This window comes from Falco cherrug, chromosome 9 (genome assembly GCF_023634085.1).
Source record: "Falco cherrug isolate bFalChe1 chromosome 9, bFalChe1.pri, whole genome shotgun sequence".
Lineage (NCBI taxonomy): Eukaryota > Metazoa > Chordata > Aves > Falconiformes > Falconidae > Falco > Falco cherrug.
The window spans coordinates 4,530,568-4,540,081 of record NC_073705.1 but is presented as its reverse complement, the minus strand read 5'-3'; the positions used below and the strand labels follow the sequence as shown (position 1 = coordinate 4,540,081).

At 50.6% G+C, this 9,514-nt stretch overlaps 1 protein-coding gene across 7 annotated transcripts in view; it reads right to left on the bottom strand.

Annotated features, from left to right (window-relative positions):
• Positions 1–9,021, bottom strand: part of GARNL3 (GTPase activating Rap/RanGAP domain like 3) — an 80,402-nt gene extending 71,381 nt beyond the window's left edge. For 3 of the 7 annotated variants that reach the window (XR_008733849.1, XR_008733850.1, XR_008733851.1), the window contains exons 1-4: positions 8,899–9,021; positions 8,178–8,225; positions 6,748–6,867; positions 1,115–1,280 (exon numbers count right to left, since the gene is read on the bottom strand). The gene's annotated coding sequence lies outside the window, so the exon portion shown is untranslated. Of the gene's footprint in view, positions 1–1,114; positions 1,281–6,747; positions 6,868–7,231; positions 7,613–8,177; positions 8,226–8,688; positions 8,793–8,898 lie in introns of those variants that run through there. The other 4 variants (XM_055720547.1, XM_055720550.1, XM_055720548.1 and 1 more) reach the window with 3 other exon arrangements.
• Between the last annotated feature and the right edge of the window lie 493 nt (positions 9,022–9,514).

The following is a 9,514-nucleotide window of genomic DNA, read 5'->3' as shown; positions in this document are numbered from 1 at the left end:
TGACACTTACTAGCAACCATACACACCCTCCTCGAAGATTTCAATGCGTCAGGCTCACATGCTACAATACACCTTTGAATGTCTGTGCAAACCTATCGCTTATGTTAACTGCGGACCTAATGAAAACGGAGATGTGCAAAGTTGTCCAAGGGCCTAACAGCGGCCCCCAGAAATTTCCCTAGTGACACCCACCCCTGGACCCTTGCTACCCACAGCATTCCCCTTTGAATCTTTCCTGCTCATCACACTTTGTGACAAAGGGTCCTGTAATGGTTCAGCACCCATGATGATGCTCAACACATGATGTCTGGCTTCATGAGCAAAAGGGTGGGGTGTGTTTGTTTTGGGGTTGTTTTTTTTCCCCCCCCACAAATAAAGAATGTGGTCGCTAGGAATAGTACCCAAAGATGTAAAAAACCCTCCAGATTTTGAAATAAAAAAGTAAAATAAAAAAAATTAGCCTGAGCCTGACTGCTAGAATGTACTTGGGTACATAACCTGCACGTCCAAGTGTTTTGTGCTCGGTAACCTGCCAAATGACAGGGTAGTAACATAGTCATCTGGTGTATCTTGTACTACATTTTCATACACCAGTTGCAAAAAACATCTCTTTGAGCATCTTCAACCTTGACAATCAACTCCAATAGTCTTGCTTCCACTGGTTTTCTAAAGAAGGGAACATTTCGCTCCCTCCAGCACCTCTGCTGAAAAGTTGTTGGTTACTGTTATCTCCTCCAGCACCCACTGGTGGTCTCCATTTTGAGACTAGAAGGGCAGGTGGGACCACCTAAACCTCAAAGAAGCTGCCTATCCCCCTCGAGAAACATTGGTAAAAAGACTCACTAGATAGATGGTAGAAAAAGCTAAGCTTCTCCAGCCAGCACGCTTCCTACCAGCCCACCCCATTAAACAGAGGATTAGCCCCAGCCCACTGCTTTTCCTGACCCTCCTACTGAACCCCTTTACCAGCAGAAGTACCTTGCTGAGCCCAGGGGTTTTTACAGTCCTGAGAACACCTAAAGCTGGAAAAAAATAAAGAGCAGAATGCCACGACTGTGCCTTCTGCCACTCATCACCACCATGCAACAGGCTCACGGCAAAACCCATCTCTCACCTTGTTGACCTCCAGGAAACCTTACACTTGGCAGCCCTTGTTCTTCTGCTCTTGCATTTCCTAGATAAATCCTTCCCTCTTGCACTGCTCTATGCTATCCGGGTTCCCAAAGGTCCAGCCTCGTCGCCTGTATGCTTCTCTGACATCGTCACAAGTATCGCAGCACCTGCAAGAGCACAGTCATCATCTTATCATCTTTACAGCAATAAAGAGACACTCCAGCTCAGGACTCCAATCCCCGGTGGATTTCATTTCAACAAATCAACAAAGCAAACATCAGGGACTGGACACCGAAAGGTGGTCTAACGCTCCTGAAGGAGCTTGAGCTTCCCGACGTACTTTTTGAGATTTTGGCAGGAGGACGCAAGCTGCTTTAATGCAGCGCTTAAGTCTGAAGAGGACTTTAGCCATCCATTCAGACAGCCAAGTCAATCCTCGGCAAAGAAATTTGCTGCAGAAACGACATCAGTCTCCCACAGTTCTGAGCAGCTTGGAACTTGCCCACGTGAACAAAGCATCTGCCTGTGTCTGTTCCTCCCTTCCTCTGTTTTAAGGGCAAGACTGCCGACATTGGAGGCAGGGTTAACGGCAAACTTTCTTCCTTGCTCTTCTACCTCTGGACAACATCTTCGCTCACCACAAAAAAAAAAAAACAATTGTCTGTCTTGGTTCCGTGTTGCGCTGGACAAGACAAAAAGTTGAAGGCCGGAATCATGAATCCCTCAAGATGGAAACTTCTCTGGGGAAGGACGCAACTTGACAGATGGCCGCGACTGAGAGACGGGACGCAGCTTGATGCAAGCAAGCGTCACTTCAATTAGCCTAACAGCATTATTATATACACATAAGCAATTGTTACATCTTATTCCGATTAGTTATAGAATACGCAAGTTTTTGGACCATGTGGCAACTCGCGCGAAGATCTCACACTAGCTATTTAGCAATTCAGCAACAGTTCAACAATTCAACAATGTCTGCAGTTCTTGCACCACCTCCTCGAGCAAACTGACAAACCGACCACCTTATTTCTCGGATAGTCTCAACTTGGCATTTAGTCCCCGTTTCTATACCCTTCAGTAATTTCTCATGTCCCTTATCACCAGGGCTTGAGGCCCACAAGCTCAAGCACCTTCCTTTCAACTAACCGATTGTTACTTGTGGTCCTGCTTCCCAGGCCCCCTCCTGCAACAGATGTGACAAACTAAGTTACCACACAGAGCTAATAATAGCTAAGGATAGTCCAGAACCTGCAGACTATCACGAATCCATTCTTACACAAATTTGCAGGTAGAAGGAATGAGAAACACCAGATGACACCCGTCGTTTGTGTGAGTGATAGGCGTCTGGTCTTTGCTCCCATAAGGATGCAAAGCCTGCAGCAGAAGCGAGAAGGCAAAGCCATAACCGGGTTTTATTCCGAGACAGCTCGCAGAACGGTGAAATAGTTTGCACAGCTCCCCTCTGGACACCAAGTAATCCCAGAAAAGGTTCCGTTTGCTAAGATACAATCTTTGTGCTACTGCCCTTGAACAGGCACGCAGACAAAACAGACAACCTAACTCTGCACGCTCTTAACAAATCGTGAGTGCAGCACAGGCATACTAAAACACAACAGCTCTCCCCATTCTACGAACAGGTGCCCAGGAGGATTTCACTGCACGGACTTTCACAGACATTTTGGAAAAGAAAAAAAACCAAACCCAACACGTATGCCACATTAGCTGTACCGATTCAAGCACTAAGAAGATGGAAAGGTTACCGAATGTCCTCCGCCTCTGCCCCGTAACAGCTTTCACAGCAATCGGCATCCAAAGCATTTGGATCAAACGCCTTTTCTTCTTCTTTCCCCAGTTCTAACACAACAGAGGACTCAAGGTGACGAGGCACGTCTAGAAACACTATCCTGTACTTCCACTCTACGCCCAGTAACTGTTCTACACATGAATGAAATGATCTTGTGTCAGAATCTGCACATCCTGCACCCGAAGCTCACCTGAAAGAACGCATAGAGCCTGTTGAGCTGCAAAGTAAGATCAAGAAGCAGAGCAGCACTTGCCATCTGAAGAACACCCTCCACAGAAAGAGCCAGCCACCCGAAAGCCTTGCTGGGGCGCCGGTCAGATGTTACTTGCACAAAGGCTTTGTTAAGACTTTGTCTAAAGCAGACCCAAACAGCAAGTTGCAACTGATACCGGACCTGTTACACAAACACCACTTCAAATAGCAGACAACAGCGCGTAACGCGTAATCCCGTCCCAAGATACACAGGGAACACAGTTATACATTGCTGCAGAGCTAGATCAGCGTAGGAATCTCCCAAGCGGAAAACTGACACTCAGTCCTCCAGAAAAACGGTGCTGACAACGCACACACATGAACCACTGGCTTGCTAGAATCTCCAAGGAATTTCTGTCTTTGTCACGACTTTACAATTCTGCCAGTGCCTGTGCCGCCTGTGTGTTGAATGCACAGCCACAGTACAGCTGGGGCACAAACCCGCGGAGTTTTATGTTCTTAAGTGCAGAAGGCTGCAGAGGGACTCGTAAAAGAGGAGATGAGAGCTGGTGACAGCTGAAACCCGCCAAAGGGCAAGACATGCCTCCAGAAAACTCAAACAGGACCTCTGTTTTTCCAAAAACCAAAACAAATACCAAAAGGTCCGCAAGCTTTGGAGCTCGGAATAAGCGAGCCAAGGAACTGCACGTCTAAAATTTTCAAGACCACGGGTTCCTATTAGGAGAGGCCCCTGAAAACCAGGCCGTTTCACTCACGAATCCTGAAGGACAGGACCAAGTCTGCTGGATTACAAAAGCCCTCTAAGGCTCACTGTCTAGGCACCGCCACACTACCCTCTTACGAGCCTCAAAAAGGTGGCTTCTTGGATAACTAAGGCCGGGGCAGGTGATAACACAGACACTGCTGAGGGGACAAAAATGTTATCGGGACCCTCTTTGCGGAGATTGTGAGGCAGACCAGGTGGACAGAAGTGAGTATTAAAGACATCTGTATTAGCCACGGGGGGGGGGGGGGGGGGGGGGGGGGAAGAGAGATTTAAATTAGAAAGTATGAAATATGCATAAAATCAATCATTAACCTCGCTTCTTTCATCAAATACTTTATGGTAGTCATGACCAAGCAAATACGAACTTTTAGGAAAGTATACCCATTCTTAAACCACTGTACCAGACTCACTTTCTACAGCTTCCAACATTCAAACAAGTTGAAAGTACGCTTAAGAATTCAACCAGTATGGGTTTTGATCCTGTAATTACACTAAAAGATAGTGTCAGGAAGAATGCAGCTTAATAATTCCTACGCTTTGTCAAAGCCATGATTCCTGCCATTTGAAGAACACCACCTGTACAACACACGGCGTCTTTCAAGATACAGCAACTAGTAACAGCTTTCCGAATGTAATCGGTAGCTGCCCCGTCGAGTTGTCTCCGAGAGCACCCAGAGGTACCGCACACACCTTAGATACCATAAAGAAACCGCAGTACGTAAAACCCCACATGCAAAGTTTCATGCTGTTACCATGGTCCTCCACTTGCATGCAGATATGACACACGACGCTGGAAAACTCGGCCCGTGTTAAAAGGAAGGAAGCGGTAAATGACAATAATAAAAAATTTAAACATTCAACCCTCTATCGCCATCCAATGGGAATTAATGAGATGACATCCCGGCACAGAATGCCGCCTACCACAGAAATCATTAAGCTATTACCTATTTTAGTGCAACTATGATCAGGAAAAGCCTCCACATACTACTCCATAATACTTAAGGTCAATGGTAAAGAAAATGTATTTTTAACTAAGAAATTTAAAGCGCCGAAGCAGCTAAGTGGCAGAACCAGCCCTCGTCCAAGGGTGGTTTAAAACCCAGTCCAGTTGATCAGTGGGAGAACAGAGAAACAACAGATGACCAATTTGTGCACACAGGCACCCTCAGAAACGCCAGTGTTTTTAGAAAATTTAGTAAACGAATTGCTTGTTCAAAGACGAAGCGCGCTTGAAGGAGCATGTGAGTTAAAGCAGGCAGAAAGAAGATCACGACTCGAGGAGGAGCTAGGAACTGAGAAGATGCATCACCTGGGACAGAGTCAGGCGATGGATCTGCAGCACCGACAGGACCAAAGGAAACGCCTACAAACTTCAGACGTTGACTAATGGTTTGACATGTGTATATAAGCTGTGCTGTATCCCTTGGTTCTCTGCCACTCACTGGGGTGGTGGCCCAGCTCTGACTTGTGACTCAAGCAAGCCCAGCTGGTACCTACGACGGTGTAAATTTTCCCTTTAACAGACAATACTGCTACAGTTGCACCTCAAATAACTGACCGAACAGCAAGTGTTACTAACAGAAACTGAGAATCCTAGAGTTTCACCAAGACGGGTGGACACTTCCAATCTAAACATGCCACACTGGTGATGGCAATCAAACCAGCCACGGCCCTTTTCCAGACGGCAGAAGAAATCGCTTGTTGCGGGCAGTGGAACTTGATTGCTTTCAAAATGCCTCTCCCGGATGAGACTGTTTGCTCCCTGCAAGTTTCTCTTCCTCTCTGTTGATAATGTAAGGAGCGAGAACAACCGGTTCAGACCGGAGTAATCCCAGCGGGGGCTGGCAACACAAGTAAGGCAGGAGGCCTACATGTGGCAACAGAGAATTAGATACAGAAAAGCGGGGTTTGGACCCCAGACATCACATTCGTAACGCCACAGCCTCCGAATACAGAAAGGCTGCTAAGTGGCACAACAGCAAGAACTCCATCACCACATTCCCATGACAACAGGAGAAGCTCTCGTACCTACCCACTGTTCAGCTCTTGGCTTAGTTTAGCCTTTCAGCTTCAAGAACAGAAAAGTTAAATCCGAGTTACAACAAATCAGCAAACTTAGTTCATGCCAATACACGGCACTACACTATCTCCCAGAACAGATAATAAGGAGCTCACGTTTTAGAAAGACAAAGTCGGGACAGCATTACCATTCCATTGCAACACTACCAGAATCGTTCCTGGTTTGTATTCAAGTAAAACAATTAAGTCATAACATGTAAAAAATGCAGACGAGAGGTTTATGTAGCAGAGGACCACTTACTCCAACTTGTAACTAAATACATTTCAGTCGATACATCAGTTATCAGGTATGCATTAACACACACAAAGTAAACGCAGTAAGATGATAGTTTAGGCTTAAGGGTCAAGTCCAGTGGAGCCTTCCCTGGAGAGAGGCTCTTTCCTCGAACCAGCTCGTCCCACCTGTCAGCCTCCTAGGCTTTAAAGATGCAACCCGAGTCAAGTTTTGCCAGAACAGCTGCTTGATTCCTAGTAGGAAAAGCCTAGCCACTCAGCAGCTTTGCTCCTGAAATGCATCAACGAGTCCCTCTCTCAGTTTCAGAGGGACCAGGCAAAGACTTGCCTCGCAAAAGTACCGAGCATTATACACACACACGAGCTTGTCTGATCTGCCAGGGTAATAGATTTGTGTCCTATAAACTCTTCAAGAGTTTGTGGTGTTTAAAACACTGTGAATTCAGCCGTCCCTTGTTCCCATGAATCTCACAGCAGGCATACGGCGATGGAAAGACTAAGAGAACATGCATCCAACAATGGCAGAATAGCATCTTACCGTGTCTCTCTGCTTCTGGAGTCACACGATTGGCAGCTTTATCCAAGCGTTGTTTAATCGGCTTGTGCTCTACGTCCAGCTGCTGCTCGCCTGCTACGTCCATGGCATCGATGCTCAAATCTGAAAGCAGCGAGCAAGGAAAGCGGTCTATGAACATGCAAGTGTTACGGCCTGCGGCAAGCTGAGGAAGTGCAAAGACAGAACCTTTCAGCCAGCAGGGTAAAAACGCGCCAAACCGGGAGAGCGTGTACTGCTAGGGCCAAGTGACCTACAGGGAATAAAACGCACGATGCAGCAGGCTAGATGGCCCTCTCGGGTACAGGGTTTGGTGTCCCAGAAGGACCGTTTCCAACTTCCAAGAAAGCGCTACCCTGAAAGGTAGACGCGCTTAGGGCAAAAAGCCAAAAGCAAACCCCTCAAAGCCCAGAACCATTTTCAGGAACACAGGAGTTAAGACTAAAATTGGTTGAAAGCTGCCTCCTACCTCTTCCCCCGCCACCTTTCCCCCTTCAACATCAACACATTTCCTGCTGATCCCTTTTCACAAAAAAAGATTGAGGCCTGTGCTGTCAGCTCGGTATCGAAGCACCACGATGCGCTCGCCGGCTACACGCTCTCTTAGAAGGCCGACAGCTTCTCCGCACACAACGGCCGAGGTTTCCAGTCTCTCTGGCCTTCCCACGCCCTGTTAAACGTGAGGAAGGCAAAGACCGATAACAACTCGGGGGGTCAGGAGGAAGTCAAGATGCACTACATCTAGAGCCCAGCGCATTACCACAACAGAACAAGAGGCAGGAACGATCTGTAGACAGGCAGATAACATGCACGGCAGTAATACCCAGTCAGACTTGCAGGACTTCCAGTCACTTCATCCCACAAAACTTTGTTTTGAATTTAGTTAAAAGGTAATCAGATTCTTAACGCTCGTTCTGCTTTTACAACTTCTGGAGAAAGGCTAACCCGTGGCATTGGCATTACAGTCACAATTCAAGTACAAAAACCACGGCAAAGCTGTGCCTTGCCAAGTGACTTCCAAAGCAGGCTCTGGAGCCTTTCAACAAGGCAGTCAAATCTGGAGTCCCAAGGGAACTCTGTGCCAGCTCTGTCAGTACGGCTGAGCTCTCTGACAAAGTACACCGCCATGCAGAAAGGTAAAGTGGGTTTATACCTCAGGCTCGTTTACAATCCAGAAAAATAACACTGCCCGACTGGGCGCGCTGGTTTAAGCGCCCAGCAGGCCTGGCTGCGTAACCACGAGCGACCACCAATTCCTCCCAGTCTGCTGCCCAAGCAGCAGCGCAGCACTCTGAAGCAGCGGGCACACTCGAGGACCTCGCGGGCCCTCGGCAGCTACAGACGTTATCCCTCCACAGTCAGCAGTCCGACTCACAAGCACAAGGCATATGTGGAAAAGTAACATCTAGACTGACCTCCAGTTTAGCTCCCCTTGACTTGTCAGCGTACGGTTCCGGACGAACCTAGGTACAAAGAAAAAACAAGAGCCCCGTTTCACTCGGAAGCAAATCAAAAGGCCTCTCCCCTTCGGCTGCTCTGGCCCAGGAGCTTGCCTGTGTCAAGACACAGGATCAGCGAGACACCTCCCAGCCCTCCCCGGTAGCTAAGCGCTTGCCGTTTTGTAATGCTTTTTAGAGAAATCAGCAATCGGGGGCGACGGGTGGGGATCCCACCGCCGGCTTCCTTTTCTTTCTCTCGCCTGCAGACGGCGGGAAGAGGCGCCTGAGCCACCCCCCTGCGACAGCGTTACAGCAGGCCCAAGGCAGCCTCTGCGGCCCGCGGGCGCCGGCAGCCCCAGCCCGCTGCCACGGCCACGGCCAGCGGCTGGGGGAAAGACGAAGCCCCGCGCAGAGCTGCTGCGGCGGCTGCCCGGGCAGCCCGGAGGCGGCGGGGGGGTGCGCCGAGAAAAAAAAAAAAAAGCAGCACCGCGAGGAGCCCGCTGACCACCGTCGCTGCCGGGGAGTCGAGAACCGCCGGCAGCCCCGCCGGTCCCGGGCCGCCCCAGCCGCCACCAGGCGCTCCCCGCCGCGCCGAGCGCCGGCCCGCCACGCCCCCCCCGGCCGGCCGCTGCCCCCCGGCGAGGCCCGGGCCCGGGCTCGCCCGCGGCCCCCGGCCGCCCTCAGCCCGCCCGCTCACCCAGCGCGCCGCCGCACGTCCCGGCCCGAAAGCCTTCCAGGCTCCCGGGGAAGGCCCCGCACCGCCACAGCCGCTCCAGGGCGCCGCGTGGCCGGGAATAAACCCACCTTCCTACGCCCACGGCCGCCGGCCCCGCCCACGCCCACCGGCCCCGGCCCCGGCCCCGGCCCCGGCCCCGGCCCCGGCCCCGGCCCGCCGCGCAGCGCGGCCGGAACCGGCCGAGGAGGGTCTGGGGCTCCCGCTCTGCGCCGGGGCGCGAAGGGGCTCGGTGCCACCGCGGGCTCCTCCGAGCCGGCCCCCGGGCCTCTGCGGGGGCCGCCCGCGGGGTGCGGGCTGCGCCGAGAGCGGCTACCGGGCGCGGGGGGAGAGGCAGGCGTAGGAGAGACCCCGCTCCCTTGGCCCACCTGCACCCCTTCGTTCTGGTAACACCTCGCTTTCCCGTCACAGGGAACGGCTATGAAGTCAAGAGGTTAAATCGTGCAACAGCTCGAGATGGCTTACTTGTGCAAGGAAAAAAAATGTGCACGAGCTTTTCCTAAGCCACATATATTTGCACCACTGCTTCTTCCTACTCAAAAAAAGTGCAGTCCCGCAAAATCTCTTCTATTTGAAAAGA